General features: G+C 40.4%; 1 protein-coding gene across 4 annotated transcripts in view; it reads left to right on the top strand.

Annotated features, from left to right (window-relative positions):
• Positions 1-2,753: 2,753 nt before the first annotated feature.
• Positions 2,754-26,609, top strand: part of XIAP (X-linked inhibitor of apoptosis) — a 59,913-nt gene continuing 36,057 nt past the window's right edge. For 3 of the 4 annotated variants that reach the window (XR_014793769.1, XM_084870795.1, XM_084870793.1), the window contains exons 1-2: positions 2,754-2,894; positions 3,136-3,260. The gene's annotated coding sequence lies outside the window, so the exon portion shown is untranslated. Of the gene's footprint in view, positions 2,895-3,135; positions 3,261-26,609 lie in introns of those variants that run through there. The other variant, XM_084870794.1, reaches the window with a different exon arrangement.

The raw sequence follows: 26,609 nt of genomic DNA, 5'->3' as shown, positions 1-26,609 counted from the left end.
TATTAAATATATATATGTATATATATATATATATATATATATATATATATATATATATATATATCTATATCCTCAGGTGAGGATTACCAAATAAATAAACAAACAAATAAATAAAAGATAAGAAGGATGCCTATTATGTAGGATCTTTGTTTCAGTTATCTACTTCTAGGTAATAAATTGCCCTAAAATTTAAAACAATACAGGATTTAAAAGTGGCTTGGCTGGTTGGTTCCAGCTCTGAATCTCCAGAGGTTGCAGTTATCTGAAGTCTGGGTCTAAAGAATTCTCTTCCAAGGTGGCTCACTCACATGGTTGGCAAGTTGGTGTTTGTTGTGGTTGGGGGAGAAGGAAAGGTGGAGAAGGAGAGGACCCAGTTTTTCCCTGTGTGGTCCTCTTCACATGTTGTTTGAGTTGAAATCTAGCTATCCCCAGAGCAACCAATCCAAGAGAGCAAGGCAAAACCCATAATGCCTTTTATGACCTAGCATTTTAAGTCACATGACATCACTTCCACTGCATTCTACTAGTTACACAGGTCAGCTCTGGCTTATTGTAGAAGAGGACTACCCAAGGGTATGAAAAGCAAGGATAAAGATTACTGAAGATCATCTTGGTGGCTGGCTATAACAGCCTTTGTAGGTGATTATAAATCTATGGCCTTTACTTTGAGTGAAATGGGGTGTCATTGAAGGGATTTGAGCAGATAATTGACAATGATCTGACTTGGGATAACTCTGGCTTCTGTGTGAATAGACTGGAGAGGGGCAAGGATGTAAGCGAGGAAATTGATAAGGAAGCTTTTACAGTGCAAGAGAGAGTAAGCTAGGGGCGTAGTGGTGTTGATGAGAATTGGTGACATTCTGTCTATATTTTGAAAATTGAGATGACAGTATTTGCTTATGGATTGGATAGGGGATAGGAGAGAGTGCAATTAAAGACGATTCCAGCCCTAGCCAGTTTTGCTTAGTGGTTAGAGTGTTGGCCTGCAGACTGAAGGGTCATGGGTTTGATTCTGGTCAAGGGCATGTACCTCGGTTGCAGGCTTGATCCCCAGCCTCAGTCAGGCCGTGTGCAGGAGGCAATCAATCAATGTGTCACTCTCACACCAATGTCTGTCTCTCTCTCTCTCTCTCTCTCTCTCTCTCTCTCCCTCTCTCTCTGTATGTGTGTGTGTGTGTGTGTATGTGTGTGTGTGTGTGTGTGTTTCTCCCCCTCCCTTCCAATCTCTCTCAAAATCAATGGGAAAATATCTTTGGATGAGGATTAATTTTTTAAAAAGATGATTCCAAGGGTTTTGAAGGAATTACTAAATTGAGTAGATATACATCTTGCTACAAATAACTTACAACACAAGTGAGTTAAGGCATGTACACAGTAGCAACCCTGTAAGGCAGAAAGCACTGTGCTCCATAACAAAGTTACAAATTCAAGTGCCAAATAAGATGTAAAAGTTCTAGAGATGGGTAGGAATGTGTATAATGCCACAGAACTCCACACTTAAAAAATGGTTAAAATGGCAAATTATGTTATATACATTTAACCAATTCTTAAAAGATGCTAACAAAACCAAAAACAGAAATTCAACTGCCATGAGAGTTCAAGGAGAGAGTGAACATGAAGCCAAGTAGTTTTACCACTATCCTGGAGGCCATACTGAATGTTTTAACTCAGTTGGCCTTGTGCAGACTGGATTGTGAGGTACTGGTTAGGAATAGAGAGACCAGTTAGGAGACAGAGTATTGATCAGACAGGCCTGTAATCAAATAGAAGTAGGTTTGAATCATTGTTTCAGCTCCTACACATACTAGCAAGATGACTTTTGCAGCTACCTAACCTCTCTAAACCTCAGTATCTTCATCGGTAAAATGAGAATGATAGTTACATATTTTATAAAGTTGCTGTAAGAATTAAATGAGACAAATACTGTATTTTCTTGCAATTATTATTATTATATAAGTCAACGTGAGATTCCCAGAGCTATGACAGCGAGAGAGGATAAGAGGTGATACTATCTAAGCAAATTCCAAGGAACCAAAAGTAAGTCTTTACTCCCTTCGAGTTCCCTTTTCAAGGAAGGGCAGCATCCTTTGAGGATGCAGGTGATACTTATGATCTTCCCTTTGAAATGAAACCCTCCTGTTAAAAACCTCTCATCTTACTACACTAGCCTGTGGGGAGCCCAAGTTTCTGAAATAAAATTTATCTTTGGTCTGACAATCCTACAGCACATTTGAAATAAACCTAAGATAGAATCAATATTTAATGTACAGAGATTTCTTGTTTCCCTCCTGTGTTCTGTGCTCTCTATTCATTGTTCACTTCATCTTCCAATCCCCTCCTGCCTTACTGTCTTCCTTTCTTTTTCTTTTCATCCTTCCCTCCTGGAACACAGGTCGTATTGTTATCTCAGTTCCTTCGTTTATTAGCTGAGTCCTACTGGGGGAGTTATCCTCTCTGGGCTCAATTTCCTGTGTAAACTGGGTTTAATAAGAGAGTGCCTATCTCATAGAGTTGTCAAAATTACAAGGAAGTACACGTTATATGGCTACCACAGCGCCTGGTCTATAGTTAGAATTCAATATGTTCCCTCTCTTCTGTTTTTATCCTTTAATCTCTATTTTCCTGTTTCCCAACCCTAGAACCCTGCATGCAAAAAACCGTGGGAAAAACACACCTCGCAGCTAACAGAGGAAATGCCTGAGCTGGGGGGCGGGGACTGCGCGTGCGCACAGCGCATGCGCGCCTGCTCCCTTGGGGTCTGGTTTCCAACTTGGGGGATGGGGGGAAGGGCTTCGTTTGTCCCAGCAGCCCCCTTCCCGCCCGGAGAAGTGGCGGGACCTCCGCGGCGCCCCGGGTGGGCTCCGCGCTCCGCGAGGGTCGCCCGGACCCTAGGGGTAAGTTCGAAAATGGCGAAGGGGGGAGAAGGCGGGGCTCTATTAGGGCGGGAAGCTGGCTTCCCGGCGGGGGCGGCGGGTAGGAGACTGCGGGGCCCGGGGGCCGGGCCGGGGCAGTGAGCCAGATGGACTTCGCCCGGTGCCTCTTAGCCTTCCTTTGAGGCCCTCGGTAATCCTCCGTGGGTTGGGCGGGCTGGTGGGTGCTGGTGAGGGAGACGAAGGGACTTCCGTTTCCTTTTAGGCCGGGCCGGCCGCCGAGTAAGAGTTGGCATTTCCAGATTGGGGCTTGGGCCACCCCTCCTCCAGGACCCACCCCTCGGGACCGCGCCGGGCACCGCGGGCGATCGGGCTGGCTCTCCTGGCGCGGTAGGTACGGCGCGCGCGGGCTTTCTCCTCGCTCTCCTCCCCTCCCCCTCCCCTTTCTTCCCTCCCTCCCCTCCCCCTGCTGGGCCCTGCGGTACGGGGGAAGGCGGGAAGGCCGCCCGTGCCAGGCAAGGGTGGCCAGGCCAGGGTTCTTGGCCCAGGTTTTCAGATCCGTCGGAGGAGGGCGTGGGCGGGTGGGTGCCAACCTGAACCCCATGACCTCTAAGGTAAATCGAGTCAAGGAACTTTTTCAGGGATCAAAGGGACCCTCCCTTTCCCCCCATCTGATGCCTGTGGAACATTAGGGAAGGGATGGAATGTGTGCGGTGAGGGAGTGTGAAACCCAAAGAATGGGGAGCCAAAAGCTTCCGGGAGAGGAAATGAGCTAGTAATTCTTTCCAATCTTTGCTGCTTTAGTCATCTCCCCAGCATATTCTGTAAGTAAAACGAAAATCAGTTTCCGTTTCATGATTTTAACTCCAAAATACCCTTAATTCTTTTCGGGCGGAGAGGGTGGTTATTACTGAAACTAAGCCACAGCCCTCTTCCTCCTCCAAAAAAAAAAAAGAAAGAAAGAAAAAGGAAGACGTCAATCAAAGCTTTGTAAAAAACATCCGATTTAAAAAATCTACTTTGCTTTCAAATATAATTATGTCACTAGTTCTATCACAATTATACCTTGATAATGACGCATAGAAATTTACTTTGGTAAGACCGGAGGTCGCTATAGTGTTTCTTCTCTTTTTACTTAATATTTGTTTCAACCAGTTCCGGAGAACACCGTTACAGACGGCCATCTTAGAATTATAAAATTTTAGAGTTGGAAGGGATCTTAGTCCAGCCGTTTACAAAAGCTGTAACTAAGACACAGAAAGATTTCATGGCTTGCCTAAGGGTACTCAGACTACTCAAATTAGAACTCAGGTTGTCTGGCTTCTTGCTAAAAGCTCTTTCTGCGCGACTGCTTCAAGCAAGAAAATTTAAATGTATTCAGTTCAAAGCACATTTTTGAAGCAGATACCACTTTGATCCATACAACTCTGGTACTACTTTCAGTGTTTTTAACATGCTTATGAAGCCTGTGCTTGAGACATTTTCTTTTATCATTCAAGAAGTGGCAAAATTTTAGGTTAAAAAGATTTATATACATAAACATATGCTTAGGTAGCTAATTGAATGATACATAAAAATATTAACAGTTACTTATGGAGGATGGAGAGAGGTGGGACACTTTTTACTTTGCACTTTGCACATGTGGCCTAATATACTGTTTGAATTTCTTACAATTAACAAGTATTGATTTTATAATTAAAACAAGTTTTAAAGTTCACATAATTATATGTATATCAATAAAAAATTATATATCAATGTGTGTATACATATTTATATACATATATGTATTTATGTATTAGTGGTTTGGGAGTCTTTTTTTGTTTATTTCTTATCAATGGGTTGTATTGTAAAATCCAGTATGGTTTATGTCTGCCCAACTGGCAAAACATGCTCGCATTTCTTCTTTGGTTTTCTTCTACTGTTCCTAATGTAATATGGTAAAAATTATGTTACTAGTCTTAAAATATTTTAACAAAATGTGCTAAGGTGTTTTTTTTTGTGTGTGTGTTTTTGTTTTGTTTTTTTATTGGGTAACATTGGTTAATAAAATTATATGAAAACTAGAGGCCCAGTGCATGAGATTCATGCACTCAGCTGGGGAAATCCCTCAGCCTGGCCTGCGCCTTCTCTTAGTCTGGGAGCCCTTGGGAGATGTCTGACTAATGGGCTAGGTCTTGGGAGATGTCTGACTAATGGCTCCCGCCACCACCTCTGCACTGGCCAGTGTGAATCTGTCTTCTGGCTGAGCTGTGCTCCCCATGTGGGAGTGCACTGACCACCAGGGGGGAGCTTCTGTGTTGTGTCTTCCCCCTGGTGGTCAGTGCATGTCACAGCAACCAGTCCTTTTGCTGGTCATGCCACTGTTCAGTCTATTTGCATATTAGCTTTTTATTATATAGGATATTTTGATTATCAAATAATGTACCAAACTAATATTCAGTATATCGAATTTGACACAATGAAAACAATATGAATGTAGAATCTTTATGAATAAGAATCAATTAAAAATTAAGACTGGAAAGGTCCCTTGTGATTAATAGTTCAGTTCTTTTGTTTTTATGAATAGATTAAGACTCAAAGAAGAAAAAGTGAATTTTCCAAGATTATATATTTGATTATTAGGAGAGCTTGGTCCTAGTCCAGTGCCCCTTGTACTATATCTGTAATTCTATTGCTTAGTACATTAGATTACTTCAACTAGGCAAAGTAATGGTGACTAAAGGTTAGGCAAGCCCATTTCAGTAGATAAGAATTACTGTAATTGCCTGGCCAGTGTGGTTCAGTGGTTAAGTGTAGATCCAGGAACCAAGAGGTCACCAGTTGGATTCTGGTGAGGGCATGGACCTGGGTTGCAGGCTTGATCTCCAGTAGGGGATGTGCAGGAGGCTGCTGATGTTCCTCTCTCTCTCTAAAAATCAATAAAAGCTTAAATATTTTAAAAAATATATTTTTATTGATTTCAGAGAGGAAGGCAGAGGGAGAGAGAGATAGAAACATCAATGATGAGAGAGTCATTGATCTGCTACCTCCGGCACCCCCCCTACTGGGGATCGAGCAAGGACTGAAGGGTCCTGGGTTCGATTCCAGTCAAGGGCACGTGCCTGGTTTGCAGGCTCAGTTCCCAGTAGGGCCTGTGCAATGATTCTCTCTCATCGTTGGTATTTCTCTCTCTCCTCTCTCCCTTCCTCTCTGAAATCAATAAAGAAATATATTTTTTAAAAACTTGTTGGAGGTGTCTGTGTATCACCTCCAACATGTATCATTACTATATTAGAAGCTGACCTATTTAGTTTAATTTTGTAGGATGGGTATATAATAGCTTGAAGAGGGGAAAAATGGGCTTCTGAGTTTGATATTCTGGGATTATTCTAGCATAGAGGAGAGAAAATTTGTAGAAGCTCATGAGTTCAATAACTTGCCCAAGATACAAATAGCTATTAAGTTGCAGAAGTAGGATTTGAATCCAGATTCTTCTGATTCCAGTCATTACTCAGGCTTTTTTTTTTTTTCATTGCATCTGTATTTCAAAAGATGAAGATCTCTTAAACATATCTTTCTTTTTTTGTTATCCTCACTCGAGGATATATTTTACTGGTTTTAGAGTGAGGGGAAGGGAGAGAGAGAAACATCAATCAGTTGCTGCCCACATATGCCCCCACTGGGGATCAAACCCGTAACCTAGGTATGGGCCCTGACCAGGAATCAAACCGGCAACCCTTTGGTGCACAGGAGAACGCTCCAGCAACTGAGCCACACTGGCCAGGTCAAATTATCTGTAGCCAAATTACGTGGTTATGTTTTACACTATTAGAATTTTGGAAATGTAATATATGTGGCAAATCTACTCTGAAATTTATCATGGTCTCAGATATGCTTAGAGTTTTGGTAAGTTTTAAATACCCCCCCCCCCTTAGTCACAAAGACAACTATGAATTTATATTTGTTTTTTGAATGCTAATTTTTCTTAAACATATATCTTGATGGTATTGCATTGATCAAAATTAACCAATTTGGTAGTTTTGAGTAAATTGAGAAGCTAAGGTGAGAAATGTTGAGGTCACTGTAAGAAAATAGTTTTTAGGCTGAGATTACCAAACTAACACACCTTAAGCTGTATTGACTGACAGTGGCTGATGTAGAAAGTAGGTGCCTGGCGAAAAATTGTTGACTGAATGTTCCTACTTGTTACAAAGAAATATATTAAAGGAAAAAGGGAAAATGTAAACTTGCAGGCCCCTCCAGATAATCTAAAAGAAAGGCCTTTCTATTGTTGTTGGCTAGTTATTATATCTACCATAAGAATTTGAGGCCTGCCGTGACCAGTTTGGCTCAGTGGATAGAGCATCAGCCTGTGGACTAAAGGGTCCCGGGTTCGGTTCCAGTCAAGGGCATGCACTTCTAACTCTCTATCCCTCTCCCTTCCTCTCTGTAAAAAATCAATAAAATATATTAAAAAAAGAAAAGAATTTGAGGCCAGCCTTGGTGTGGCTCAGTTGGTTGAGTGTCCTATGCACTGAGAAGCTGCAAATTGATTCCCAGTCAGGAGGCTCAATCCCAGGTAAGGGGCCTGCAGGAAGCAGCCAATCTATGTTTTGCTCCTCCCTTTCTCTCTTTCTCTCTCTCTCTCTCTCTCTCTCTCTCTCTCTCTCCCTCCCTCCCTCCCTCCCTCCCTCCCTCCCCTCCCCCTCCCCCTCCCCCTCCCTCTCCCCTCTCTCCTCTTCCCCCTTCCTTTCTCTTAAAAAAATCAACTAAAAAATAAAAAAAAGGATTGAAGGTCAAACTTAACAGTTACATTTTTATGCCCTGGCTGTTGTGGCTCAGCTGGTTGAGCATCGTCCCATGTCCTGAGAGGTCCCCAGTTTGATTCCTGGTCAGGGTATGTGACCAGGTTGGCAGCTTTGATCCCCATTAGGGGCATGCAGTTGGCAGCCAATCGATGTTTCCCTCCCCCCCCCCTCTCTCCCTCCCCTCCCTCTCTCCCGCCCCCCCTTCTCTGTCTCTGTTGCTCTCAAAAATCAATAAAAACATTTTTTTAAAAAAAGAATGACATGTTTTATCTTCTCTGTGTATAACTTAATAGTAGGTTGTCCTTTGTATGATAAAAACATATTTATGTCCATTTTGTAGGACTTGTCATGGACTTTTATTATTTTTAATTCTGATATAGTTGTAACTCTGGTATTTGATACCTTTTGGGATTTTTTTGTTTGTTTTAAACCTCACCCAAGGATATTCTTTGCATTGATTTTTAGAGAGAGTGGAAGGAAGAGGAGGAGACACAGAGAGAAACATTGATGTGGGAGAGACACATCATTGGTTGCCTCCTGCACATGCCCCAATAGGGGCCAGGGATCAAACCTGTGGCCCTTCAGTCCGCAGGCCAATGCTTTATCTACTGAGCCAAAGCGGCTAGGCCTGGAATTTGATGTTGGTATGATTGGTATCCAATCTTTGTTAAGAATACATGTGAAATGGTAAGATATGTACACATATAATACCTTAATAAAAAATTAAAAAAGAAAAAAAAAGAATACTTGTGAGTCACTTAGCATGATCTGCTTTTATAATGTGTTTCCAAGGATACGGGCCATGGTGAAAAGTGTGGTGTACCTGTGTGGAGGAGGAAAAATAATTTCCCTCTACCCTTTTGAGTTCTTCTGGCTGGTTTAATAATCAAGTTGACATGAGACAGATTAACAAGAGAAAACAACCAGATTTATTACCTGTGTACATATTGGGGCTCTGTGAGAATATGGGACCACAGGACAAATTGGGCAATTGAGGCTTATATGCCATTTTGGACTAAGGAGAGGGAGGTGGGGGTCTGAGACTTCAAAGGGAAAGGAGGCAATTCACAGGTAAATGGGAAAGAACAAACATATAATAAATTCTTGCCTTGCCACCCAGAAACATTGGGAAATCCCCAGACTTTCCAAGTTTCTCTATGTCACACTTAGATTATATTATGTTAAAGTGATAGCTCCTTTCCTTTAAGCAGGTTGTTTTTTCTTTTTTATTATTATTAATTTCTTTATTGATTAAGGTATCACATATTTGTCCTCAACCTCCCATTCCAATCCCCCACCCCCACCCCACTCATGCCCCTAAGCAGGTTTTTCTATCTGAATTCCTTCAGGCCAATAGGGGGGAGGGTCAAAGGTTTTTTCTAAGTTTTGTTATATATATATAAAATCTTTATTGACTTCAGAGACGGAGAGAGAGATGGAAACATCAGTGATGAGAAATCATTGACCAGATGCCTTCTGTCTGATTGGGGATCGAGCCTGCAATCTGGGCATGTGCCCTGATCAGGAATCAAACCATGACCTCCTGGTTCATATAGGTCGATGTTGAACTATGGTGGTTTGAGCCACCATGGCCAAACCGTCTTTTATTTCTTAAAAAAAATAACCAGTTTAAAATAATGTTTTAAAAAGGCATATTTTGGAATGGCAAGCTCTGCTACCCCTCTTCTTACCTGGATACACTGGGTTTAGCTTGAACTCAGATGGTTAGACATAGGGTAAACTGAGTGAAGGTTGATTTCCTAACCTGGGCAAAGCTGGTGCCACTGTGCATCCCCTGGTATATCTATATAAATATTTATATGTTGTTTGAACTTTTAAAAAATATTTTTATTGATTTTTAGAGAGAAAGGGAGAGCGAGAAACATCCATGTGAGAGCAGAACATCGATCTGCTGCTTCCTGCACACCCCCTTCTGGGGGTGTGCAGGAAGATTGATGTTCAACCCAGCAGATCGATGTTCAACCCAGCTCGCAACCTGGGCATGTGCCCTGACAGGAATCTAATAGACAACCTTGCAATGCACAGGATGACACTCAACAACCACACTGGCTTGCGCTATACATACATTGTTTGAACTTTTATACTTAGTATTCCTGTAATTCGTTGACCTCAAAACCCAGTCCTCTCAGCATATATTGCTGTGCGATTTACCTTTCTGTGCTTCCAGCTAATTTTTCAACCCTTGTATGGTCAAGGAGCCTAATATTTTCTGTTACCTCACTGAACTACCCCTTTTTTCAAGCTTTTTCTTGATTTAAAAGGAGGTGGTGATACGACACAGTCCTGTTTGAGACAATTTAATATTAGTGTTAAAAAACAATGACTTAGCAGGTTTAGATAGGACATTCATGCCAACATTATTTTATTTATTTATTTATTAAAATATATTTTATTGATTTTGTACAGAGAGGAAGGGAGAGAGATAGAGAGTTAGAAACATCGATGAGAGTCATCGATCAGCTGCCTCTTGCACACCCCCTACTGGGGATATGCCCTCAACCAAGGTACATGCCCTTGACCGGAATCAAACCCGGGACCCTTCAGTCCCCAAGCCGACGCTCTATCCATTGAGCCAAACCGGTCTCGGCTGTGCCAACATTATTTTAAAAAATTCTCGTCAGAGGACATTTTCATTAATTTGGGTGCGGGGAGAGAAAGAGAGAGACATCAATATGAGAGAGAAACATCAGTCGTTTGCCTCTTGCACAAACCCAAAACCTAGGCGTGTGCCCTGACTGGGAAATGAAGCTGGCACCTTTTTGTAATAGTAAAAAGTTACATAGTTTTTATACAATAGTATACAGAAGTATAGTAGTGAAATATTGCTAGCTTCCTAAATGTCTAGCAATGAAGTTGCATACCTGTCCATAGAATATGTTAACATCTTGTTTTTTAAAATGCTCATACGTGCGTTTATATTCATAGACCATCTCTGGAGGAGTACACAGAAATCTGGTAAGAGTGATTGCTTCTAGGAAGAGAACCAGAGGTTTAAGGTACACGGGTAGAATGTATATAACTTTTGTGCCTCTTGAATTGTTTGATCATGTGGCTATTATCTCTTTGAAACAATATACATCTAAAATTAATGATCAGAAATACGGATTTGGTGAGGTTATGATACATTCATACATCCATTTAAAGTAATGATTCTAATCCAGATAAAAATGGATGTGGAAAGATGTTTATATTTTTAAGTAAAAAAAAAGCTATAAAACACCCTGTGCAATAAATCCCCTTTAGAAATATTTATAATGTGCATGTGTGCATGCACACAGCAAAGGTTCTTAAAAGATAAATATTCTAAAATGTTCATAGCCTGGGTAGTAGGATTTTTCTGACCCCTGTCTTTTAAAAAGGAAGACAGTTGTATTCAAGATTGGGTTTGTATCCATCTTGAGGTTTTTTTTTCCTGCCTGTTCTGATTTTAGCAAAGGTTTTCATCTGAGATCTGAATAAGCATAAATAGTATTTTATAAAAATTCTTTAATGTTGAAAGTATCACATATGTCTCCCTTTTTCCACCCTTGCTCCCCATCCCAGGCCCTCACCACCCCGCTGTCTTTGTCCATAGGTTAAGGCATAAATAGTGTTGATCTATGCTATAGATCTACATGGTTTGTCTCTAGCACAAACCAAAAGACTACTGAATTATGAGCACTCTAAATTATCCTAAGTTTGAACAATTTTCAGTGAAATGAAGGGAATGATAGTGGTCTTGAGCTCTTTTTATGCTCTTGAGGGAATTCTTGAGCCCAAAACCTGTGTATCTTCATGAAAACATTCTTTCAGAGGAACACAGTTCTGTAATTTGTTGAAGAATAGATGCGGGAATGCCTTACTATGTTTATCCTGAGGGAGCTGTTCCTGAGGAGTTAATTATTATGAATAATTTGTCAAAGATTGGAGTTCTGTGCTCAAATTCACGTATTACTATGACTTTCTAAATTAAGTGTAGAACATATAATTGATATTCTTTTTGTTGGTTCTTAGTATGCCCTTTCAGGTATTTCCAGAAATAGACTTCATGATCAAGCATACATTGTACACAGCAGTGTTAGTAAGCTAATGTTGCCGACTGAGCTTATAGGCTAAGTGCTCATTAGTGCCATTCAGTTATTTGAATGGCTCCAGTGGTTAAGTTTAGGGAAAGAACTTTTGATTTGATTGAATGTAATTACCTCAAAAACGTTTTTTCGGCCATTTAACTTAAAGTTAAAAGAAAATATGCTTGCCCTCGCCAGTTTGGCTCAGTGGCTAGAGCATCAGCCTGCCGACTGAAGGATTCCAGGTTCAGTTCTGGTCAAGGGCACATGCCCAGGTTGCAGGCTTGATCCCCAATGGGGCATTCAGGAGGCAGCCAATCAATGCTTCTCTCATCATTAATGTTTCTCTCTCTCTCCCTCTCCCTTTCTCTCTGAAGTCAATAAAAATATTTTTTAAAAGAAAATATGCTTCACAATATGAATAATCTCAGTATAGTATAAATGAACAATTTACTTAAATGTTGAATTTTTATGTAAATATCATAGTATGAAAGCTGAATTTGAAAAATGATTTCCATTTTTGTTTTGGCCATATCATTTTAGGAGGCCAATGCCTTATCCATTAGGCGACTGAGGCTTCTGGCCATATCATTTTAAAAGTTCATCTTTTTTATGCTATGATAGACTTGCACCAATATATGTCCTAGGTACTACAACATTGTAAATCATAATGCTATTTCTAAACAGAGAACTAACTGGCTAATATTTTAAGATAATTAAAAGAGGATTTGACCTACATTGGGTCAGGGAGAATGCTGCTTATTTGATAAGATCTCTATGTTGGGTCCTCTATAGAGGAAAAAGCTACTGATAAGAAAAATTTGTAATATTTGAGCAAAGAGAGAATCTTAAGGTAAGTTTTATATTAATATGGTGTGGGGTTTTTTTGTTAGCACATTAAGTTTTTATAGTGTTACTATGAAAAATTGTGTGAATCCTGTATTTTTTTTGAAATGTGATTTTAATATGAGTTTTTTGTTGTTGTTGTTTTTTTATCACTGAAGAATTATCCTGTTTACATGGTATGCATATATTTCCTATTTTGGTCACATTTCCGAGAAACAATGGCACATTAACAATTTTTAATACAGTGATTTCAAGAGTCCAAGGGAGGTGGTGGTTGGAATGTGGAATAATAATAGCAGTAGCCTAATAGAGGTGATTCAACAGTTATTCTTTTTTTCCCCCTTTAAATAAATCTTTATTGTTCAGATTATTACAAATGTGTTCCTCTCCCCCCCCCCCCCCCCCGCAATTGCTCCCCTTCACCAGGTTCCCACCCCACCCTCTGTCCTTTCCCCATCCCCCATTGTCCTCATCCATAGGTGCACAGTTTATGCTCAGTCTCTTCCCGCACCCCCTTCTCCCCTTTTCCCTGAGAATCATCAGTTCACTCCCCTTCCATACCTCTGATTCTATTATATTCACCAGTTAATATTGTTCATCAGATTTTTTAATTCCCTTGGTTTTTAGATTCACTTGTTGAGAGTTACGTATTTGTTGTTCATAATTTTTATCTTTATCTTCTTCCTCTTCCTAAAGAACCCCCTTCAGCAATTCATATAATTCTGGTTTGGTGGTGATGAACTCCTTTAGCTTTTTTTTATTTGTGAAGCTCTTCATCTGGCCTTCAATTCTGAGTGATAGCTTTGCTGGGTAGAGTATTTTTGGCTGTAGGTTCTTGCTATTCATCACCTTGAATATTTCTTGCCATTCCCGTCTGGCCTGCATGGTTTCTATTGAGAAATCAACTGACAATCGTATAGGTGCTCCTTTATAGGTAACTACCTGCTTTTCTCTTGCTGCTTTTAATATTCTCTCTTTGTCTTTTGCTCTTGGAATTTTAATTATGATGTGTCTTGGTATGGTCCTCCTTGGATTCCTTTTGTTTGGGGTTCTGCGGGCTTCCTGGACTTGTAAGTCTTTTTCTTTCCCCAGGTGGGGGAAGTTTTCTGTCACTATTTCTTCCAGTATGTTTTTGGTATCTTGCTCTCTCTCTTCTTCTGGGATCCCCTTAATTCTGATGTTGGTTCGCTTGAAATTATCCTAGAGGTTTCTTACACTATCTTCACCTTTCTGGATTCTCTTTTCTTGCTTCTGTGGAGGAGTGTCCTCTGGCTCTTTGTGTTCTAAATCTTTGTCTTGATTCTTGCGATCTTCTATTCTGTTTTTAGGACTCTGTGTAATATTTTTTATTTCAGACAATATTTTCTTCATTTCTAGTTCATCCCTTATTATTTCTAGTTGATCCCTTTTCATATCCTCATAGGTCTGATTTATTTTATCGGCCTTTTTTAGGACATTGTTGAATAACCTTATAACTGTAGTTTTGAACTCAATGTCCAATCTTTTCTTTTCCTCCATCTCCTTCGTGTCCTTCCTCTTATCTGCATTTTAGTTGTTTCCCTGATATGATGGAATAGTTTTGTGTGCTAGGTGTTCTGGTAGAGCCCAGTAGCACAGCCTTCCCAGTTACCTGCAGTGGACAGTCTTGGTGTAGTCCTTTGTGGGCTGTGTGTGCAGTCTTGTTGTTAAGCCTTGTTTATTGTTGGTATCACTGGAAAGCGTTGATCTCCAAGCCAATTGGCTGTGAGGATCAGCAGTGTCTCAGCTAGGAGGGCTTCTTTCTGTACTCCGCTTGGATGGGGTGGGGTCTCAGGGTGGCACAGACAATCTTTGGTTCCCTGTCAGTCTTGCCTTAGAAAAGACCTGTTCGCTTCAGTTTTGGGAGATTGGTTGCAGGCGCGCACCTCTTTGGTAAAGGCGCAGACAACCTTTGGATTCCGGACAGTCCCTCCTTAGAGAAAGCCAGCCTCTGGGAGAGCTTCTGTGCTCAGCTTGGAAGGGGCAGAGTCTCGGGTTGGTGCAGACAAGCTTTGTTTTCCTGTCGGCTCCTCCCCAAGTCCCGCAGTAATGGCCACTGGCTTCACACACCTCCGAGAGATCTCTGCCCACTGCCTGACAGTCTGGCCTCTCCCTGTCTGGGGCTGTCTATCAGAGCAATAGGGCAGTTCTGTTTTCCTCTCTAACAAGAAAGCCTGCTGCACGTTAGCTGTCCGCCCTCTCCGCTCGCCGGAAGTAAGCCAGTAGCAAACTCAGCCAGGCCTGCCCTCTCTGAGCACCAGGAGTAAGCCAGCAGCAATCTCGGTCCAGCCCTTCCTCTCCGCACATTGGGAGTAATCCAGCGCCTTTTCCTTCGCATAGTTCTCCGTACCTTCACAGTTCCTGAGGTTCAGCTTGCCTTCTCTCTCCTTCCCAGATGGCAGAGCCTCCTCTCAGCTAGCCGTCCGGCGCTTCAGGGCAATGCCTCCCCTGTTTTCCAGTTCTAAATTCAAATTTGTTGTCTTAGGCTGCATTTGGGTGCCTAACCTATGCTGCCATCTTGGTTTCTCTCAGTTATTCTTTTTTTTAAAAAATATGTTTTTGATTTTCAGAGAGAGGAAGGGAGAGAGAAAGAAACATCAATGATGAGAGAGAATCATGGACTAGCTGCCTTCCACATGCCCCCTATTGGGGATCAAGCTTGCAATCCCCGGCATGTGCCTCCACCAGAAATCAAACTGCTGAGCCACACTGGCTGGACTCAACAGTTATTCTTTTGTCTAATATTTATTGAGCACTACTATGTGCCATGCATTGCATTAGACATTGGGAATACAATTGTGATAAATTTCCTGTCATAAAGGACCTTCATTCTAACAACATACATATACATACACACACATACACACACACACAAACATGCATACCTCCAGAAATTATTAAATCCAGTATACTTGAGTTATCAGCAAATTATATAGAGGATACATAGGGGAACAAAGAATAGTCATTGTCCTGGGGTTTTGAGTGGGAGAACCAGCAAAAATGCCATATTTGAGATTCTAAAAATAACTGTTTTCTGAGTTTTAAACAGGTGCCTTTATTTAATTACATAATTAGATGTTTCAGTTATCATGATAGTAGTACTATAGTAGTAGCTAATAGAGTTATATTTTATGTATAATTCTTTTCATATTTTAACACTGTTATATTAGTTTCTTTGGGCTGACATAACAAAGTAACATAAACTGAGTGAATTAAAACAACAGACATTTATTTTCTCATAGTTCTGGAGGCTAGAAGTCCAAAATCAAGATGTTGGCAGGGCCATGCTTTCTCTGAAGGCCCTGGGAAGAACCTTGTTTCATTCCTTTTTCTTACTTCTGGGGTTGCCTTTGATCCCTGGTGTTCCTTGGCTTGTAGATGAATCATCACTGCAGCCCCTGCCTCCATCTTCACATTGCTGTCTCCCCTGTGTGTCTCTGTGTCTGTGTTTTTCTTTTATAAGATTTTCCAGTCATATTGGATGAAGGCCCACTCTAAGGACCCCATCGTAACTTGATCACATCTCCAAATATTCTCTTTTTAAATAAAATCATATTCTGAATTGATGGTTAGGACTTCATGTCTTTGGGGAGGGGGGGTGCATAATTCAACCCATAACAATTATTTCATTCCCTTTGTATAATGACATCAGTATAGTTACTTAAATGTTATGTTTTCATGATGAGAGGTTAACAAAGACCTTGGTTGCAGAAATAATGGTATTTGTTTTTTAAGTGAGCCTGTAGTGATTAGAGGAATTTCTTCAGAGATAAGAGGGTGTCTCTGTTATTCAAGAGACAAGACATACACATTTTTATATACACACATTCTACAGTGCTCACGTACATTGTTGAAATCTATGAGCTTGATAGAAAATAAAAAAGACTAAAGGGGGGGACTTAAAGGTTTTGTCACTTAGTTGTTAAGAACAGTAATTTGCTATTCAGAAGCTATTTTGACTTTAAAAGTTTTAATGGGTATTTGTAATTAATTTTCAGTCATCAGAGATAGTTTCCTAGTTAGCCACCTTAAATAAATTTGTATTCATCTTCAGAGTCAAAATTACTTTTTTCAGTATCTGTTACGCATATGAAACTGCTTGCTTATTTTTTTCTAAGATGCTATGATAACTGAATCTCATGGTATTATGGAATAAATTGGTTTTGTTTTTAATTGCTTAAGCCAGACATACAGCTAACATCATAATTAATGTTCAAAAACTAAAACCATTTCCCCTAAGAACAGGAACAAGATAGGGATGCCCACTGTCACAACTCTTGTTTGACATAGTATTGGAATTGCTAGCCATAGTGATCAGACAAGAAGAAATAAAAGGCATCCAAATTGGAAAAGAAGAAGTAAAACTGTCACTATTCACAGATGACATAATATTGTACATAGACAACCCTAAAGACCATAAAATTGCTTGAGCCAGTAATAATTGAGTACCAAATAGCATTTGTTTTTTAAATCTTCACCTGAGGATGTGTTTTTTTATTGATTTTAGAGAGAGAGAGGAAGGGAGAGGGAGAGAAACATTGATGTGAGGGAAAAACATCGATTGGTTGCCGCCTGGACTTCAACCTGGGTGTATGCCCTTACTAGGAATTGAACCCATGACCCTTTGGTATACATGACAATGCTCCAACCAACTGAGTCACATTGGCCAGAGTAACATAAGAATTTTCTTTAAGAGATTATTTGTGTGTGTGGGGGGGTGTTTTTATGTGTGTGTGTGTGTGTGTGTGTTTTACCACTTAGAGAAGTCAATCCTTCAAAACCATCATTTGATTTAATAACATACAACTGTTATAAAGGCATCCACACTACCTGTACCATAAAATAAATAACTTTGGAGGGAATTATCCGTAAATAATGAGTTAATGTGCTTTATAATATTCTTAATTTCTAAATACACACATAGTGCTCACGTACATTTTACAATGATAAATATCAAAGAAATCAGGCCAGTAATGAATTTCGGCAGCCTTACTCTTACTTGATCTAGGTAGATGTGTGGGAAATAGCCTAATGAAAATAATATTTATAAACTCTTACCTGTCAGTGGTCAATACATCTTTTTCCTAAAGTCTAGATGATGTTCCTAGAATAATCTCACTGAAGAAAATCCAAAATCTTTGTATAAAAAAAGTGCACATTTGTCTTGTGTGTAAAAATTTCTTAATCTAGGTTCATTTTGTATATAAACAATTCACATTACTTAAATAATTAGAAGAGTTCAAAAGCACACCTACATATATGTATAACCATGCACTCAAAACAAAAAGAATGCTTTCCAATGAGATTGGGAATGAGGATAATTATTAGTTAAAGGAGAGTCTCCTTTATTACCAGGATCAATGGAATTAAGTGCATTTTGAAATCATAAATTATACACATTTGGAATTCGTTTATAAATATATAAGCTACAGAATTTCCTAATTCAGGAGCATAGCTTCAGTGCTTCATAATATGAAGAAACTTTAGGAAGCCAGTTGAGCCCAGCCGATATGGCTCAGTCGTTGACAGTTTGCTGCTCAATACCCAGTAGGGGGCTTGCAGGAGGTAACTGATCAGTGATTCTCCTCAGTGATGTCTCTCCCTTTCCCTTTCTCTCTGAAATCAACAATATATATTTGAAAGCCATTTAGTTTGATTTCTTAGAAGTTAAAAAATGCATTTCAAAAAATGATTTGTAGCAATTAGCAACAGAAGAACAACATTAAGAAATAAAATTCTGGAAACACAAGAACTGAGATCCTCAGAGTACCAAAAGAGAGAATAAGATTTCACAGAATTTAAAGAATATAGTTAAAGGAAAACTTAACTAGAATCTTTGCAACAGGTTAAATATTTAACCACTTCAAACAGAAATGATTTGGTAATCTTACATAGTTCTGAACATGTACTATAACATCTATTTTTTTCATATCAAAAGCACATAACTTCATTAGCAAAGATCTTTTTGTTTTAGATTTAAGATGACCTCTGCTCCATCAAAGTGTATACTAACAATTAGCAAACTATTAATTCATATAATTTGAAAGTGTACAGTTCAGTGGTTTTTAGTATATTCACGGAGTCGTGCAACCATCACTACAATCTAATTTAGAATATTTTCATTACTTTAAAAAGAAAATAACCATTTGTGGTTGCTCCCCATTTCCTCTCTTCCCCCAGCCTTAGGCAACCACTAATCTACTTTCTGTTTCTATTTTTATAACATTTTAACTTGCAACATTATTGTTCTCATGCCTATTCCAGGTCATTGGATCAGAGGTTTAAAAGCTCTTAAACCAGCCAAATGTACATGTCCTGTGACATCCTCACCCAGAAAACATTCAAAGGATGGTTCCCTGATGTAATGATTGTTCCATATTCGAAGGGTTTTTGATCTGCAACATGTTTTTCAAATTCTCTTCTGTTTGTGCCACTTGTTAGGGGTACTAAACTCACTTAATTAGAAGGAATAAAACTGTTCTGTCCAGACTCATAACTGAGTTTGTTCTATTTGTGTTAACCATTCCAAGGTCTTCGGTAGAAAACAGCTTTAGGAAAGAATCTTCTGTGGCACGCCATTATCTTCAATAATAATGTCATCTTCATCAGTGTCTTCATCCTTTGGCTCAGTGTTTGGTTCAATCTGCTGTGTATAGCTTAGAAGACTATTATCAGTAGGTTGGGTGGAACTGCCAGAAATCTTACTGTTAACATTATTCTCCTGGTTAATTTTGCTGCTATGATGAGAATGCAGCTGTTTGCAATCATCATGTCTATTACTTGATCAAAACTTTTCCTGTAACTTCTATATCATTAACTTCTGAAACTTCATCATTAATAGCCAATAGACCTGTGCCATGAAACAGACCCCCTGGAATAAGCAAGGATATAAAGAGATCCCTGGGACCTTCTCTAAGCCATGGGGTATCTTAGGCTGAAACTATCCCAGCTATAGGGTCCTAGGAGATTTCAGTGTGGTTTTTAAAGGTGAACTTACCCTACAATGTGTTTCTGGGTGAATATCCACATCTGTAATTAAAGATAGGTTTGAAGTCTTGGGGCATACCTGTGACTGGCTGGATGTTGCTTTTTTCTTTTGTAGACAGGACACAGTGCATTGGTTAAAACATTTTACTTCATTAGAGTGTTTGTACCAAAGGTACTATTTGTTTCTTCCTTCTTTTGTATTAAAATCGTAAGCAGTGGGTTGGCTGTATTTATCAGTATTATTTATAGGTAGTAAGTTTCCCCGGAGGTCTGCATAGCCTAATAAAATGTCAACATTATGTATCTTATGAACATGTAGTAATCCACAAAACTCCTCAACATGTCTAAATTTTGCTCCTTCTAGCAAAAACGGATGAAATTCAGAGCCATACCTGCTCTTTCCCACCAGGAAATCTTGTTAAACACATCTCACATCTTTCCCTGCAGCGACAGTCATGCTGAGCAGGGGGCTATCCCTCATGAGCGCTAGGTGGATGCAACCCAGGAGCCTACAGCTCACCAAATGCACCTGCACTGGTGACTTGGATTTCAATGCTGAGCTCCCCGGAGCTTCACAGGGCTCATTGGTGGCAGATGGAAACACAACTCCCTTCTTCCCTCCCTCCCTCTGCTTTGGTGGCTGCAGGGCTCCTGTGGAGTAGGATTAAGCAACTAGGCCATCCACCTCCTTTCTCATCCACCTCCCACACAGCTGGGCTTCTGGCCCAGGTCAAAGGTACCATCCTGAGAAACATTAAGTGAAAATATTATTAAAGTCACTTTGGAGAAAAAAATCATCTTTAATCCTGCCACTTTAACACATTCTACCCACTTACTAAAAACTAGAGGCCCGGTACACAAAATTTGTGCACTCAGCGGGGGGAAGGTGGGGGTCTCTCAACCCGCCCTGCACCCTCTCACAATTCAGGAGCCCTCGTGGGATGTCCAACTGACAGCTTCATGGGGAGTGGGCCTAAGTTGGCAGTTGGACATCCTTAGCACTGCCACAGAGGCAGGAGAGTCTCCCACCACCACCAGTGCACTCGCCAGCTATGAGCCCGGCTTCTGGCTGAGCAGCACTCCCCCTGTGGGAGCTCACTGACCACCAGGGGGCAGCTCCTGTGTTGAGCAACCGGACTTTCTGCTATTCAGTCAATTTGTATATTAACCTTTTATTATATAGGGTTTTCTTTTTGTACTTAATCCTATTCATGAATACTTTTTCATGTTATTAAAAATTTTCACAAGCAACATTTTTAATGACTACATATCTTATTTATCTAATCATGCCTGCAGTTATTTAGTTTGTTTCCACCTTTCACTATCCTATATAATAAAGAGGTAATATGCAAATTGACCATCACTCCAACACACAAGAGGGCTAGCAGATCAGGCTATCAGGGAGGGCAGCTGGGAAGGACCAGGCCTGCAAGGGAGGGCAGTTGCGGGGAACCAACTTGTAGGGGAGGGCAGTTTCGGGCAAACAGGCCAACAGAGGAGGGCAATTAGGGGTAATTGGGCCAATAGGGCAGCAGTTAGGCATCGATCAGGATGGCAGGGGAGTGGTTAGGGGGTGATCAGGCTGGCAGGCAGAAACGGTTAGGGGAAATCAGGCAGGCAGGCGAGTGAATGGTTGGGAGTCAGCAGTCCTAGATTGTGAGAGGGGCCCCAGTTTGGTGAGGGTGCAGGCTGGGCTGAGGGACACCCCTCCACCCCCCACCCCCCGTGCATGAATTTTGTGCACTGGGTCTCTAGTTATAAATAAAGCCATGACAAGCATCTTCATGTACAATATATCTTTCTCACATTTCAGATCATTTCTTAAAGTAGGTTCCTAGATATAGATTCTGATAAGCATTATAAGCATTGCCAAATTACTTTCCCAAAAGGTTCTACTTATTTACATTTTTTTCAGCATGAGTGAGCATGCCCATTTTCACCACACCCTTGACAGCTAGACGGCATAATTGTTTTTAATTTTGTAATTTAATTGCCTTCTAGGTCTTGTCTATGAGTATATATTTTCATACAGCATCACTCTGATGTACCTCCTATTTTATATTCCTCTCCCCCATTAAAATCGCTTTTATTTTGTATATTTAACAATAAAAACCCAGGGAATAGAAACTTTTGTAATATATGCAAATACCAAGTAGGTGGGTCTTTTGTGTGCATTTTTCTCTCCTTCAAAAGTCCATATTCCCACATTATCATAAATTGGCAGTCAGCCTCTTCTCTTCGGCACCTGCCAGTGGCTATCTTTACCTAGTTGACTAGGCTATATATACATATACTGTGTGTGTATGTATATTTTAAACACATCTCACATCTTAAAGTCTTCCATACCCCCCATATAACCATGTACCTCTACTTGCTAAGTCTTTTTTGCCAGTGTTTGTGCTTCCATAGTGCCATTTTTTCAAGCACTGTTCCCCTGAAGATTTTTTTCTGTGCCTTTTTACCTTTCTGCTTACCCAGTACAAAGACCGAATATGCTTTTACAAAGAAGCCTTAAATTTTCTCAACGTACTTTTTTTTAACTAGCAGTGAATCTTTTTTAAAATATGTTTTTATTGATTTTTATAGAAAGGAAAGGGAGAGAAACATCAATGCATCAACATCAATCAGCATGCCTTCTGCTGGGGAATATAGCCTAAAACCCAGGCACGTGTCCTGACCGGGAATCAGACCAGTAGACTTCTTTGTGCATGGTTCAACACTCAACCACTGAGCCATACTGGCCGGGCTTAGCATACTTTAATGCCTTCAGACCTTTTTATACTCAAAAAGCATTTTATCACCCTTCTCCAATACCCATACCTATTTCATTCTGTATTTACAGTTCCTGTGCTCTGTGTATACTTATTTTCTAAATATCCTCTTCCACACCTTCATTTCACTTAAATGCTTTGAAAAAAAATTCTCCCTTTCTTTTGGAGTCTTCTTCCAAAGCAAAGGTTTCTGTCTTTTGTCAGTCATCATTCTACCTTTCACTTTTAACCTCTCTGGTAATTTCATTTTCTCACCCTTCTCCAGAAGCTCTCACTCTGATATTGTATATGTAGTGTTGAGTGCTTCTCAATAAATATCTGCTTTTTTAGAAAAATATTTTATTGATTTCAGCGAGGAAGGGAGAGGGAGAGTTAGATAGAAACATCAGTGATGAAAGAGAATCATTAATTGGCTGCCTTCTGCATGCCTCCCACTGGGGATTGAGCCTGCAACAGTATGTGCCCTTAACCAGAATCAAACCTGGGACCCTTGGGTCCGCAGTCCAACGCTCTATTCACTGAGCCAAACTGGCCAGGACAAAAAATATCTGCTTTTTAAAAAAGTGAAATCTAAACTAGTAGCACAGAAATGACCCCTGGGACAATGAGGTCTCCACTTGAAAGCTTCAAATATAGATTTTCCTGCTAATAATATTGAATGGTGGAGTTCTATATAACATCTGAAATAAGGTGGTTGCTTAAACCACACAAAATGTACACTATTGTGAAATGACAATGAATCATTGATTTTACACTTCTATTTTGATTGATCTGAGAAATAAAACATCTTAGAGAAAGTAATTTTATATGGGTTATATTGAGCATTAATTCTTCAGGGTAATTAGGACTTAGAAATGTTTACGTAGTACTCTCTCATAGTCAATGTTGAAATACCTTCCAATGATGTAAGGAACTCATTCCACAAGGCATTACAACCCATTTTGTACTGCTATTGATTATTGTAACCGCTCATCCTTGTATTGGTTTTAAAATCTATAGTAGTTATGTTTCTTCTTTTAAATATTTTTGTTGATTTCAGAGAGGAAAGTAGAGGGAGAGAAAGATAGAAACATCAATGATGAGAGAGAATCATTGATTGGCTGCCTCCTGCACGCGCCCTACTGGGGATCAAGCATACAACCTGGGCTTATGCCCTTGACCAGAATTGAATCTGGGACCCTTCAGTTCATAGGCCGATACTCTATCTACAAAGCCAACCCCCCTAGGCCTAGTTAGTTTCTTGATTTTAATTCTGCCCTCACGTTTCACAGAATCTGGATCCCTCTTCTATGTGAAAGCATCTTAAATATCTAAAGGCAGTTATTCTATCCTCCATATCCCTCTCCTCACAATTTTTTCCCCCTTTGTGATAAACACACTTAGCTCTTACAACTATTTCTCATAGGACACCATTTTCATCATCCTGATTGCTCTTTAGGGCCTTTACACTTTGTTAATGTGTGTAATGTCCCTTCTAAAATTTGTTCAGAATTTAAAATAATATTCAGAGTATAGCTGAATTGGCTCTGGATGTTGCACATCTGGACATTAATGCAGCCTGAAGTTGCTTTAAGTTTTTTATCAGCCATGTAATGTTGGCTCATAATGAATTTGTAATTAACTAAAATCCCAAGATTTTATTCTGCTTTGCCTTAACGTGACTTCTTTCCAAATCAAGTTTCCATCTTCCTTTAGTTGTATAGCATATTTTTCAAGTCAGATTGTAAAACTTTACACATATCCTTGTTAATTTATCTCATTAGCCTATCAGCCAGCCTTGGTTTCTTTGAATCTTGATTTTTGACATCCAGTTTATGCTGATTGAACAAAGGACCTTGAAACTGGTATCAGAATATTTTCAGATATCTGAGAAACAATCAAAAGTCATGGAGCCGAAACCGGTTTGGCTCAGTGGATAGAGCGTCAGCCTGCAGACTGAAAGGTCCCAGGTTCGATTCTGGTCAAGGGCATGTATCTTGGTTGCGGGCACATCCCCAGTAGGGGGTGTGCAAGAGGCAGCTGATGGATGATTCTCTCATCGATGTTTCTAACCTTCTATCCCTCTCCCTTCCTCCTCTTTGTAAAAAATCAATAAAATATATATTTTTTAAAAGTCATGGAGATTCTTCCAAAAATTGTATGCAGCTATAACTCAGCTTTTGAGGTATATGTGGATTAATACCATTGTAAACTGACATAGTCGAGAAGGACTGATGTCCATTGCCAGCCCACAAGACAGAAGCCTTGTTGAACATTAAGAGGGATGATGTGGATCATCCAAGATGGCTGCGCGCAGGTGAACACCTAACCGCAGCCGCACACAACAATTTCAATAAAATACAACTAAAATATAAAACGGACATTGCCCAGAACTACAGGAAGGTTGACTGACTGGAAATTCTACAGCGAGAAGCAAGGACAAAACCAGAAGGAGGCGTGGAGGAGCTGGAAAAGCCCAAGGTACGGAGACGCGGCGCGCGGAGAGGACAGAGCCAGAGAGGAGGGGGAGACGGAGTGCCTGGCGGGCGTTCCCTAGCGGAAAGGAGATAAAACTCCGACTGTGCTAGGCCCCCGACTGCTCTGAACCCCAGTTCCCCAGACCCTGGGGACCCAGGCTCAGCCATAGGGAGCCGGGCTGTAAGGCGGGACCCTGGGGAAGCGGGGGCGAAAGGAGGTCCCGGCGGCGCGCACACCTCGCTCAGAGAAGGGACAGTCGGCTGTGCCGCGGGATTGCCCTGACGGGAAGGAGACTGGGGCTCCAGACTGCTCTGAACACCACCTCCAACTCCACTTCCAACTGAACTGAACCCCAATACCGGGCTCATTGGGGGAGAGCATAGACTGTTTGGCAGCAGGCGAAAATCGAGGGCACCTTTCTCTCAGAGGCGCCGGCAGCGAGCACTGAAGGACCCGCATAGGGTGGGGCTGACGGAAGCCAAAGCTGCAGGCTCCACCCTGAAACCACGTCCCATCTGTAACTGCGAAATGCGACAACAAAATAAATCACAAACAAAAGAAATGGAGGACAAAAAGCGTCTGGATATAGAGTTCCAATCTACGCTTATAAGGTTTTTCAAGAATTTCCTAGAAAAGATTGATAAGACCTATGAGGATATGAAAAGAGACCATCAAGAAATGATAAGGGAACAACAAGAAATAAAGAATACATTGTCTGAAATAAAACATATTTTACAGAGTCCTAAAAACAAAAGGGAAGATCTCAAGAATCAAGTCAAAGATTTGGAACATAAAGAGCCAGAAGACACTCCTTTACAGAAGCTAGAAGGCAAGAGAATCCAGAAAATTGAAGATAATGTAAGAAACCTCTGGGACAACTTCAAGCGAACTAACATCAGAATTATGGGGGTTCCAGAAGATGAGAGAGAGCAAGATATCGAAAACATACTGAAAGAAATAGTGACAGAAAACTTCCCCCACCTGGCGAAAGAATTAGACTTACAAGTCCAGGATGCGCACAGAACTCCAAACAAAAGGAATCCAAAGAGGACCACACCAAGACACCTCATAATTAAAATTCCAAGAGCAAAAGACAAAGAGAGAATATTAAAAGAAGCAAGAGCAAAGAAGGTAGTTACATATAAAGGAGCACCTATACGATTGTCAGCTGACTTCTCAACAGAAACCATGCAGGCCAGAAGGGAATGGCAAGAAATATTCAAGGTGATGAATAGTAAGAACCTACAGCCAAAGATAATCTATCCAGCAAAGCTATCACTCAGAATCGAAGGTCAGATAAAGAGCTTCACTAATAAAAAAAAAGCTAAAGGAGTTCATCACCACCAAACCAGAATTATATGAATTGCTGAAGGGGGTTCTTTCAGAAGAGAAAGTAAACAAAGATAAAAATTATGAACAACAAATACGTAACTATCAACAAGTGAATATAAAAACCAAGGAAATTAAAAAAAAATCTGATGAACAATAGTAACTGTTGAATATAATAGAATCAGAGGTATGGAAGGGGAGTGAACTGATGATTCTTGGGGAAAAGGGGAGAGGGGGGCGTGGGAAGAGACTGAACATAAACTGTGCACCTATGGGTGAGGACAATGGGGGGTGAGGAAAGGACAGAGGGTGGGGTGGGAACCTGGTGGAGGAGAGCAATGGTGGGGAGGGGGGGAAGGAACATTTGAATAATATGAACAATAAAAACTTATTAAAAAAAAAGAAAAAATAAATAAATAAATAAATAAAAAAAAAGAGGGATGATGTTCCAAGTCATACTGTGCCGACATAATGTCA

The sequence above is a fragment of the Pipistrellus hanaki genome (assembly GCF_964339955.1).
Source record: "Pipistrellus hanaki genome assembly, chromosome: X".
In the NCBI taxonomy this organism is placed as follows: Eukaryota; Metazoa; Chordata; class Mammalia; order Chiroptera; family Vespertilionidae; genus Pipistrellus; species Pipistrellus hanaki.
This window is presented reverse-complemented; position numbering and strand designations above follow the sequence as displayed.